Source organism: Rousettus aegyptiacus, unplaced genomic scaffold (genome assembly GCF_014176215.1).
Source record: "Rousettus aegyptiacus isolate mRouAeg1 unplaced genomic scaffold, mRouAeg1.p scaffold_m13_p_5, whole genome shotgun sequence".
NCBI classification, from domain to species: Eukaryota; Metazoa; Chordata; class Mammalia; order Chiroptera; family Pteropodidae; genus Rousettus; species Rousettus aegyptiacus.
In genome coordinates, this window is record NW_023416308.1 from 100,119,247 (window position 1) to 100,132,182 (window position 12,936).

Below are 12,936 nucleotides of genomic sequence, written 5' to 3' on the forward strand. Positions count from 1 at the left end.
CAGGAGTATGCTGTAGTTCTACCCAGCACATAACAAAAGTGAATCAGAGTCTCTTGTTCTTTAAAATCCACTTGGTCATTTCTAGGTCTCTCCCCTTCCCCATCCTTGTACCCCTTGACCTCAACAACTTAAAAGATTTTCTTTAGCTTTACTATACAGTTCTCTCTACTGCCCCCAAACTCATCTCCAGGCCCCCCTTTACTGAGCTAAGGAGTCAGTAATGTCTCTGTTATACCCTAGGCTGAGTTTTCTTCCCCATCACTGTCTACAAGGGGAAAGGTATGATAAAGGGGTATGATCATTTATTGATACAAATTATGCCTCCCCCAATTCTCTTGGCAGACAAAAGAGAGGACAGTTAGTTAAAGTTTTAAGTAACTGTTTTCCTCTCCACAGGGTAAATCTGAGTGGACACGTCCTCAAATTAACCATGTCTTCATAATATGCAATTTTTTTTTATTCTCACAATCATTCGTTACTCCAGATGCATCTAGTTGCTAAAGCCTCATCTTGGTACTGGCTGTGTGTCCACTTTTAAAATCTCAAATATGTATACATTTTTCTCCTAATTTTCCCCCTTATTTCTCCCCTCCACCCCACCTCCTATCCTCTGGTAACCACTAGTCCATTGTCCATGTCCCCTGGTCTCTGTTTTTCCTGTTCATTTGTTGCTTTTAAGTTCATATCCCACATATAAGTGATATTATGTGATTTTCAACTTTTTCAGTCTGGCTTATTTTACTTAGCATGATTACCTCAAGGTCAGTCCAGGTTGTCGCAAATGGCAGCATTTCATCTCTTCTTATGGCTGAGTAATATTCCATTGTATATATGTACTACAACTTCTTTAGTCAATCATCTATCGTAGGACACTTCAGTTGCTTCTATGTCCTGAGCATTGTAAATAGTGCTACTATAAACATCGGTGTGTAAATATCTTTTTGGATATGAGTTTTCAAGTCTTCGGGGTAAATACCCAGTAGAAGGATTGCTGGATTATATGGTAGATCAATCTTTAGGATTTTGAGGAAACTCCAAACTGTTTTCCATAGCGGCTGTACCAATTTGCAGTCCCACCAGCAGTGTGTGAGGGTTCCTTTTTCTCTGCATCCTCTCCAGCATTTGTTATTACTTGTTCTGTTGGTTATAGCTATTCTAACAGGTGTGAGATGGTATCTCATTGTGCTTTTGATTTGTATTTCCCTAATAGCTACTGATGTTGAGCATCTTTTTACATATTTGTTGGCGATTTGTATCCTCTAGGGAGAAGCATCTGTTCAGGTCCTCTACCCAGACAAGATCTTTTTTTGTTGTTATTGAGTCGTATGAGTTCTTTGTATATTTTGGATATTAAGTCCTTATCGGAGGCATTGCTTGCAAATGTATTTTCCCATTTGGATGGTTGTCTCTACCTTTTGATGATTTCTTTTGCTGAGCAGAAGCTCTTCAGTTTGATGTAGTCCCATTCATTATTTTTGCTTTTACTTCTTTTGCCTTTGAGGTCAAATTCATAAAATCCTCTTTAAGTGCAAGGTCTTTAAGTTTAGTTCCCATGTTTTCTCTTATGCGTAAAATTTTAAAGTTCTTAAAGAAGATGTTTAGGCCTCTAAAAATAGGTCCACAGACCCTCAGGGTCTGTTTGAGGAACACTGAAATTGCAGGGCATAGATTTATACTCACCTATTTACTAAATGCTCTCTTTTACTGTGGGACCTTGGGCAAAATGACCTAACCTCTCTGAGGCAGTTTCTTATGAAATTGAGAAAAATGTCCTGTGGGGTCGTTCTGAGAATTAATCATAGCATTGCATATGCCATGCCTGGCACAACCAATATTCCTGGGGAGTAGAAAGCACATGGGGTTATAATTAGGGGAATAAAATCTGGTCAGGTTTTGCATTTCTGGTCAGGTGACCTTGGGCAAGTGGCAAATTTAAATTTTGATTTTCTCTTCCATGATATGGGAATAGTATCAGTATCCTCCCCAGCTGGATTGTGAGAATTTGTGGAAAAACTCCAGCGCTGTGTATGGTAAGCCTCTTTACTCTTTACTTCTTCCCCGCCTCCTCACCTCATGGAAAGTTTGGAACCATTGTAGTTAACTTTTTGTTGCCAGAAGTGTGAGCTTCTTGGTCAGGCACTCTAGTTACCGATGGTGTTATTTTCAGGAGCGTGCCCCCTGTCCATTGAAAAATGTAGCCAAATGTAAAAAGTGCATCGGAGAGGAAGTTCTCATTGGGGCTGTATCAGTTTCAAGCCCATTTTATATATCATGGGTTTAGGAGTCTGAGATTTGCCTTAATGGCTAAGGAACCACAAGCTTACAGTTCACCAGGCATGAGTTTCTTTGGAAATGCACACATCTTTTTTTTTTTTTTAAAAAAAAGTGTTTTCGACCTATTTCCATTTGCTTAACTCCAAGGTCAAATAACCAAAAATTAGTTGGTCTTTAATTCTGCAATTCAACCTAAGAATTTCTTTCTCTTACAAATAGGATGGTGCTTTGCCCATCTCTCAATCTTCAGTTGAACTTGGGTTCTGCCTCTTTGTCTTATCACATGCCGTAAGGTGTAAAGGGCTTTTTGAGACAAAGCTATATCTTCTTCAGACTCTGCTTTCAAACTGGCCAGTTTCAACCCAAGCTTTTCTATTTCTTATTGAAATGGCACTTAAGCATGGAAGACAAAAATACTGCAAATAAATGCAAGAAATAAATATAAAACAAAAAAAAAACAAAAAAAAAACAAAACAGATGAAGAATATAACCTAGAAGAAATAGAATAGTTTTCTTCCTTTTGATTTCTTCCTTATCCAAGGAAGGAGAGGCATGAGTAACAGATTGCCTAACCATCTGTGTGGAAGAAATGGTCTGAGGTAAGACCATAAGTTTCTCCAATGGTGAAAGAAGGGCTTTGGTGTCAGAGTGACCTGGCTTCGAATCCCGGGCCTCACTTACTAGCCGGTAAGTCACCTCCTAGTCGCCAGAGCCTCAGTCAGTTCCCTTTCCCCCTCCCAGGATTGTTGCAAGGATTAAATGACACGTGGTGTGAAAAAGAACCTGTCGACTTCCATGGCAAACAGTTGGCACCAGTTCATGTTTCCCCTGATGAAGACATTTGAGACAAGTTGCCCAGTGAAGACTCTGTCTGGTTGAAAAGAGAATCTCCCAAAATTTATCAAATATTTAGACATTTATCCTACCCAGCATCGAGCATTCAAATCAACAAGACAAAGATTCAAAACTGAGAATTTAATGGGGACTCCGTGAAGACATTTAGTCTACGTTAGGACCAAAAAGTACCCATTTTATTAGCCTTTATTAGCCATTATTTCTCAGTAGCCTCTTTCTCAGATCATCAGTTTGAAAGATTGTTCTTTATTTATAATATTACTTTTTTATCTTTTTTTTTTTTTTTTTTTTTTTTTGCTTCTTTTTTGCTTAGCTGGACCGCTGAGTATAAAATGAGGGGTCTGTAAAACAAGCTGCCTCAACTGAGGCTAGCTAGGAGCAGCATGTGGAGGAAAGTAGGAGGCCGATGAAAGTGGGGGAGAGAAATAGTGGGTGCCTGACTTTTAAGGCTGGTATGAATATTCGGGCAGTGTGGGAGTTTTGTGCATAAGAGAGGAAAGTTTTGCAATTCGGTTTCTAGGAATTTATCTTACGTGAAGACTTACAAAAGTACACAAGATTGTGCATACAAGGATATTCGTGACAGCATTGTTGGTAAAATGAACATTGAAAACTGCCTAAATGTATCTGTGAATAGGACACACCTTACAGTGTACATTATTAGTGGTGTCTAAAAAGAATAGGTAGAGTTGTATATATTAATATGAAACAATAGGCATGAGATATTTTTGAGTGAAATAAGCAATTTTCAGATCACTAAGTACCATGTATTGACAGAGAGAGAGAGAGAGAGAGAGAGAGAAATGAATTTAGCATAAAAGTGAGTTGGGATAAAAAAAAGAGTGAGTCGTGAGGGGGAAGGACTCATTTTTTGTACATTTTTATACATTTTTATTTTGTTGCATCCTTAATTTATAAGAAGCATGTAGCATGTAGCATGTATTGCTCTTATGAAAACAAAAGCAAACAAAAAGACCCCCTGGCTACAGAATAAATTTATCACTCTTAAAGTCCGAAGAAATTAAAATAGAAAGTTCTCCCTTCTTTCAATTGGTCACATACTAAGTATACTCACAACATCATAAACCTGAGATATAGGTTAGAGAGATACTCACCATTCAGTGCTGAGACGGATGTGGTACCCAGTCCTCAGGAATCTTACTTCATAGTTGCTCTAGATTCTGTCTCGTGGCCACTGTTCTTATTTCACTTTATCTGGACTCTTTGTGGCCTTCTAACTGGTTTTCTGATCTCCATTCTCTCTATTTTATGATCTTTATTCTTATTATTCTTCTTCTTCTTATCATCATCATCATCATCATCATCATCTTGCTGGCAGATTAATCTTCCTAAAACACAGTGCTGGGCATGCCACTATATGTTGACACATTTTCAACAAGACCCTTTTTCCTACTGAATGAATCTTAGAAGACCATACCCCTTAGCCTGGCCTTCCAGAACCCATAGCACATGGGAAAAGCCTACCTTTCCTGATTACCCTCCAAATACTTTCCTAGATCCCAAGCTCCAGGCAAACTGAATTATCCTCATATTCTCTGTAGAGTATTTTACTTCTACCCTGGGTCACTTCTGACATATTATGGTTGTAACTTAAAATTTCCTTGGACCTCACCAGCCTAAGGATGAAAATGGAGCCACATTAATATTAATACCCCAGTTTCACTAGCTTATCAGACAGAGGAAGTCCAAACTTTTACCAGGTTCCTTCTAAATATTTCTGAGAATTCCACAGAGTCTTCATGTATTGAAATGGTATCTGAGCTGACAGCCAGACATGTCACTACTTCATTTTACTGGGTGCCTCTGTGCATGGGGAGGCTCTCTGTGTTTCTAGTGGGGCCACTGGGCTTAACCGTATCCTCCCTGCTGTGCCCCTCAAGCCCTCCTAGGACCAAGGTTGGCCAGGCAGAATGAGGAAGAATGGCTCCCTCTCCTTTGTGTCACAGTCTGTTGGTGGCATGTCAAGACAGGATTAACTAGGCTCCAATGTAGAATACAGAAAAATAATAATCTTTTATCTCACAGCACTGTTAGAATTAAATTTCTTCCCAAAGGCTGCCTTTACTACTTTACTTAGATGACTCACGCTTGGTTCCTGGGTACTGCAATTCATGACTGGATTCATCTTGTTTTAGAATGAGTCATTCTGAAAGAGGTTTCTCAGGACCTCTGCAAAGAGGTTTGTACTGGCCCTTGCTACCTATTTACTAGAATTCCCAGAAACATCTGACTCCCAATGGTACACTCAGCTAAGATGTGAATAGGCGACATCTTGGCTCTCATGCAAGGAGACTTCCCTTTGGTCTGTCTCACCTCCATATCAGATATTCTATGTCCTAAAGATGGGCTCTGCTTAGGCAGGTTCCATATTTACAGAAGAACACATGTCATGTGCTAGCATTTATATAAAGTTTAAAAACATGAAGACCCTTCTCCCTAATATATTATTTCTATAACATACATGTTTGGCTAAACTATAAAGGAAAGCAAGGGGGAGAAGGGTGTCAGGGAGGGATATATGAAAGACTTTATCCATATAGGTAATGTTTGATTTTTTAGACTGAGTGGTGGGTCCATTGGTGTTTGATTTTGTTATTCTCTATTGTAGGTGTGTACACAGGCACACACATTTCACATATACAAATTATATTCAAAATTTTAAGTATGAGATATTTTAAAATTAAAAGTTTGTTCTGATTTAAGAAGATGTGTAGTGTTGATTTGCATTCCTCATTGGCTTCTTCTTCTACCTTTGCTTTTCCTTTTTAATGCTTTTATTCTTTATTGTCCCCTGTCATCTCCGAGTTCCGGAGAGCCCTTATATTTGTCTTCTTTTTCTTATCTTAAGGGCCACCTTTCTTTTTTCTCCTGTGATTCCACCTCTGCTCTCTTCTTTATTTCTGGCGGCTTTATTCAGCTCTTGTGAATTTGTTCTTCACCTCTTGGAACTAGCCGCCAGCAGTTGGCAGTTAAATTACTTTTTTTTGGTCCCTCGGAATGGTTTCCTGTCTGTGTCACATGAATCATTGTCTATTGATAAGAGTGTCTCTGGGTTTTCCATTTTTTATGTGATGTTTGATAAAGATGCACTTGCAGAGCTTTTATTTTACGAACTAGTCTGTTAACTGTTGTGGGAATTAGAGTTATGTCAGGTGTTTAAGAGGTGCCGACACTACCATGAAATTGAAGTAACCCCTGAGGAAAATGCTTTCTTAACACCTTTCCTTGGAGAATTTATGTTGGCTGTACTCAAGCTAAAGACCATCTAGAGTTAACATCCATGGAGTACCATGTAGCCATTAAAATGATTTTGCAGATCATTATTTATTGACATGGAAAGATTCCATGACATATTAATAAATGAAAAGAACAAGTTATTTTATAGTATATATGTGTGTGATATTTGTATATAATATATATTATATGACCTCATTTTTTAAATTTAAAGCCTTCTTTATCTAAGGGTGTGTATGGCATGATTTTTTTTTGGTTAAGTTTATATGATTTTCTCTGTTTTCCAAAGCACTTGAAATGAATATATGTGGCTTTTATAAAACCCAGCAAATTAATATCTATTTTAATTTTTTAAATAAAGCTTTTGGTGAAAATGAGAAATTTCTCAGATTTCATTTCTTCTTTTTTTTTTCAAAAAAATTTTCTGAAAGTATAACTATCTTGAAGTATCCCCGCCCTTTAGCATTTAGCATAACATATTAGCAGATGCTAAAGTTAGAAAAAGCATTCTATGTGGTATCTTGTTGCACATAAATTAAACAATTACAGTACAGGTCGCATTGCTCAGGTCGTGTAGTGTGGGTCCCTCCCAAAGATAAGGGCATTGGTGAGGTGGCAGATTTGCCCTGGAGGCCACCTAGGCCTGGCAGAGTGGGGAAGACAAAGAACAGTCATAAATACTTGACGGAAGAGAGGAAGTGCAGCTTCCTAGGGTTCAGAGTTCTATTTTGGAAAATGGAGGGCTGTGAGTTTCCCCAGGGGGCCCAACAGAGGCCTCAAAATGGAAGAAAAAGCTGCCCCAGCACTTGTTCTTAGGACAGAAGTATGTTCCTGATTGCACTGTTCTCAAATTCTAAGACACAAGTCAGTGGCAGCGGCAGCTGTGGCCACTATAGTGGTGGGATGATCAACTATCCTGGTTTGCCCAGGACTTTCCCACGTTAGCAGTGGAAATCCCATATCCCCAGAAACCCCTCAGTCGCAGGCAAAACAGGATGATAGATGGCTGGTCAGGAAAGGTACCTGGATGGGGCAGCAAAAGACTGTGGAGGCAGTGGCAACCAAATGAGAGAAGGTGGCTGTTGCCATAGTGACAGTGATGGAGTCTACTGGAAGAGATGCTAGGATACAGTGATGTGATTGGCAGCATGGACCTGGGCTCCAAATAATGATTTCTGCTAACAGCTCTAGCAAGAAGGGGTTTACAGTTTTTCCACTATTGTAACCAGGAGATCAAAGGTGTTGGGATGGAGGCAGAGGGCCAGTAGTGGTGGCTGGGATTCCAGGAACTGCATTCACAGAGACCACATATCTTTTATCATTCTGGTCTGTCTATATCTTTTCAGTTTTTCTTCTCCCACACTTGGAACTGGAAAGCATTAGCTGGTTCTTTTCAGACTTTACCTGATTTTGCTGGTGTTTTAAAGGCTAGAGTGACATTTAGCTCACATGCACATCATCACTTATCTTCCTTATTCGCATTTCTCTGTTTTTTTTTAAAAAAGCAACATACAAGATCCCTGGTGCTTAAAAAGTCAAGTGTGTGTGTGTGTGTGTGTGTGTGTGTGTGTGTGTGTGTGTGTGTGTTTAACTTGCCAGACAATGTAACACACCTTAGAGAAGAGATACACTGAATAGCTTTGCCAAGGGGGAAATTCAGAGATGATTAACTGCTCTAAATAATACCTTTCTTTCTATTTTTCTTTTCTTTTCTTTTTAACACTGGCACACAGAACAAATAGAACTTTGGCTTTAGTTTTATAGTTTATGCTGCTGATTTCATAAGTTATTATGTTTCATTTTACATAATAATTCTGACAGTTACAAATAGTTTTTTTTTTTTCTTCTCCATCTTAGTGTATAGGGCTTTCACATTGGTATGCCTGGGAGTGGCAAAGAATAATAACATTGGTTTAAAATATGTAAGTGGCAGGATGTACTTTTCTGATACAAACTACACACCTCTCCTGGCCCCAGCCTAATGCAATGCTTCTGTCCATGGTTTATGTTGAACGCACTGTCTATACAGCCTGGGTTAGCCACTGTGGGATCTTTCTCCCAACTATGATATTCCTGTGGGGTTCATTGTGATATGAGGGGTATCTTTGGCACCTTTTACCCACTATGTGCTTCTGCTCCCTCAGCCGCTTGCCAACATCACGATACTTTCCTTTGCTCAAAGTTTATGATTGATTTTTACTATAGGCACTTGGATGTCAGAAATTCAGACTGTTTAAGGAATGTGTGTTGTAAGTAGGGTGCTTTTCTCACACTTAATTAGCTTCAGATATCAAGATGGTGGTAAGAGTTCCACCCTTACCAGAACAACATACATAATAATCTCTAAACCTAACAGCGTGATCCTGCAGCAAGATAAGTGGTTCTAATACCACCGAAGGTGCCATAAAATTAGTGCCTAATTTGAAGATGATAGCTGATATTTACTAAACTGATATCAACTAATTATACACTAATGAAAAACTCAGAAATAAATACTTACTGTTAAATAATTCCTTACCTCCGGATAAAAATATAAGGTAAGCCTACAGTTGTTTTTGTCAGATGGCCTCAGGGTTTTATAAGTATTAATACATTATATTTCATAACATGTGTAAGAACTAATAAAGTCACTTGGACATTTCTCTGTGTAGCTGGATTGTCTGTTCATATCTTTTTACTTTTTACCTGCTGTATTTGTGTGTCTTAAATTGTTTCTACAAAAAAAGAAAAGAAAAAATTGCTAGACCCCAAGCAAAATTGTGACAGAGATGAAGTTTGACTTCGGTGACTTCCGCTTCTCCCTCAGCTTGCTTGTCTGTTCTTTGCTGCTGTATCACCACCACATACGGCCTACGCTGGGCTCCATTCTGGATCTCAGCCAGCTACCGAATGACTTATAATTAAGGTGTTGCCTGAGAAAATGTTTATATATGACCCCTCCTAGGAATGTATTTACATTTTGTGGTAAATTTTTACTTTGATATATTAAAAGTGTATAAAGTTACAAAAATAATACAAATAACCCACTGGTTCACTCTTAACCAAGCTCCAGTAGTTTATACTTTTCCTTGTTTTATCATTTGCTTGCTTTCTTTATGTGTATATGTATACTTTTTTTGAACCATTTGAGAATATGTTATAGACATCATGCCTCTTTATGACTAAATACTTCAATAATATATATTTTCTAAGAAAAAACATTCCCTACATAACCACAATGCAATGATCAAAACCAGGAAATTTAACATCGATATAATGTTTGTACGTGAAATTTATAGTCTATATTAAATTTCATAAGTTATCTTAATAATATTCCTCAGTCTTTCTTTCTTGTTCCAGACCCAATCCAGGAACACATTTTACACATAGTTGGTGTGTTTCTTTGTTTTTTTTTTTTTTTTTTTTTACTGTTACCTGATTATAAACCTAAGCTAAAAACTCTAAAACATATACTTTGAGCGATTTGCATCTTAGAAAACAAAGGCAGTCTTTCACTATTAGTTGACCTTAAATGAATCTAAGATGGTCTTTTAAAAGTTGGAAAAGTATTTCACTCTTTATCTTTATGATCTTGATATTTTGAAAAGTGCAGGCCAGTTATCTTGTAGAATGTCCCTCAATTTGAGTTTGTCTGACGTTTCCTGATGATTAGATTCAGGTAATGCATTTTTGGTAGGAATGCCACAAAGTGATGTTGTGTTCTTGGTACCTGAAATCAAGAGGCTCATGATGGTGGGAACACACACACACACACACACACACACACACACATATGTATATATATGTGTGTGTATGTGTATATGTGTATATATATATATTTAAAGAGATCTCTTACATATGAGAAAGCTTTCACATCCTAAAGGAATGTATATTTTAAAATGAAAGAGAGGATACAATGTATTCAAACAAAAGATCTTATCAAATCCCTTAAGGCAAACCTCCACCTACTCCAACACCTACTTGTTTTGTGAAATATTTTACCCTGGTGTTAGTTTACTCACTGATTTGCATGTTCACACCTTTAGTGGAATGTTGGTGGAACACCCACTGAGTGTCAGAAAACTTCCAGGTGCTGAGGATAAAGAGAAAAAACAAAAACAAAAACCCATCTATCCTCTTGGAGCTTCTATTTAAGTGGGGAAGATACACAGCACATTCAAGTTAAGTTGGTTATACAGTATGTTACAAGGTAAGAGTGCCACGGAGAAAATATAAAGCCGGGATGGAATGATGGAGAATGCTGAAGGAGGCTTTAATGTGAAATGTGGTGATCAGGGAAGGCCTTCCTGAGAAGGTGACATGGTAAACTACATTCCCACAGGCAAGGCAATGTGACTTCTGTAATTTGAGGAGGCAGAGATTAAAAGAGCATTCAGTGAAAGATCTGGGCCCTTGACGAGTTCTACTAGTGAACCATCTATTATTCATTCATCAAGTAAGTCGTTTTACATGCCAGAGGCCAGGTAGGAGGAAGGTAACAGTGATGGTTATTCATTGGTATTTAGAATATTGGATGAGAGGGGAATGGGAAAAAATGTGATCTCAGTGCCAGTTTCCAGAGAATTAAGTTAGGCCTTACTAAGCAGAATAATAAGAGAAAGATATGGTAAGGGACAAAAATGAAGGGCTAGGAAGGATAAATGGGGCAAATTTTTGAACAACTGCTGGCAGAAAGCTAGACTAAATAAACATATAATGCATATGTTGTACATTGTATTAAGATTTTCTATTTTAAGAAAGTAAATAGACCTTTGTTTTCAAATTGCAGGAAACAATTACTTTTGACACTTGACACCAGAAGGAGGATTTTGCTTCATGTCACAATGTCTTAGAATTAAATCTGTTTATATCTTCATATCCTGAACAAGGAGTTTCATATAAATGATAATACAGGTCAACGGATCCTCTTGCCTTGAGTCTTTTAATGGACATGTTGCCCAGGGAATAGTCATCCTATTATCTTAAAAGTTTGGTTTTAGATTTGGTGATATCAAAATTAATAACATCATCTTTTGTGTCAGTACATTTATTTCATTGGATTCTGAACAGAGAACAGCATTTTCTAAATAACAATTTTATTCAATACCAACAAAAATAATCACGTGCTTATATTAATAAAATATAAAAATCTGTGGCCATATCTGTTTATTGAACCAATCGTTTGGAATTGTTTTTAGAGATCAAACAGATTGGTTTAATGTATTTTAAAACTAGGGCTGATTTTTAGAAGTGTTTTCATTTAAACTCTATGCAAATTATAACCATAAAGCCAATGAATGGAATGCTACCTATGCAGCCAATATAAATTTGTTGTCTTTATTTATAAAAGTACACACCTTATTTTAACAAACAAGATATGACATGATCTGAAGGTGACTTGCTTCTCCATTTCTCTTTCACTGAAAGTAATTCCGTAGGAATCCAAACCAACATTGACGGAAACAGAACAAAACAAAACACAGGACAATATTATATAAAGAGCAAAGATTAACACATGACTCCAGGTCTTTTTTAAAATTTACTTTGTTGATATTTATCTTAGTTAATGAAATAAATGATTAGTTTGATTCTTCTCACATTTATTCAACAAACCATGGACTCTGAAGATCACTGGACAGGGCTAGAATTCTGGCTCTATCCCTTAATAATTGTGTCACCTTAGACAAATTATTTATTTAACCTTTCTGTGCCTCAATTTTGTAACCTTGGACAAGTTATTTATTTAACCTTTCTGTGCCTCAATTTTGTAATCCATAAAATGAGGATAATGTTAGTACCTAACTCTTAGAGTTGTTGGGAGGATTAACTGAGCAAATTCATACAAAAAACTTAGAACAGTCCCTGGCACAGAGGAAGCAATCAACCAATTCTGGACATGCAGGATTCTGACAGAAAGGAAATCGAAAGCCCATACTATCATAGAGCTTACACGCTACTGGCAGTGTGGATGGGTTGCATGGTGAAAGACATCACACAAATACACACCTATTAACATCTTTACAATTGTGTTAAGTGTAACGAAGGAAAAATAAAGGGCACTAAAGATCGGTCTGTGAATTGCTTTTTCATGAACTGGGAAAGTTAAGCTTTTATGACAGATTCTTTGATATCACACCTTTGTAAAATTAAGAACACTTGAAATTTCCCCTATCATATATCAAGCCATTATATGTAGTTTGATTGAAAAAAAAAAATCAAACTTTTAATTTGAAGATGCTGGTATATTTATATATTAAGGTGTTTGAAGAGACTTCTTAGCACCTGAGTCAAGGGAAATCATTGAATCCATTTGATTACAATGACAAGCCAGTCAATGACTTATTAATATTAAACTTTTCAACATGGCTCTTTAAAAAGAATTTTCAAAATTCTTATTCTTGGAAAGGCAGGATTATATAGTGGTTTAGGGTCCAGGTTTTGAAATCAGGAGACCGAGGATCTAGGCTCGGACATATTGCTAACTTTTAAGCTTTAGGTGAGTTTATCCATCTCTCTTAAGCATCAGATTCTTCACATTTAAATTGGGGGATAACAAAGTTTTCATGGCAAGAT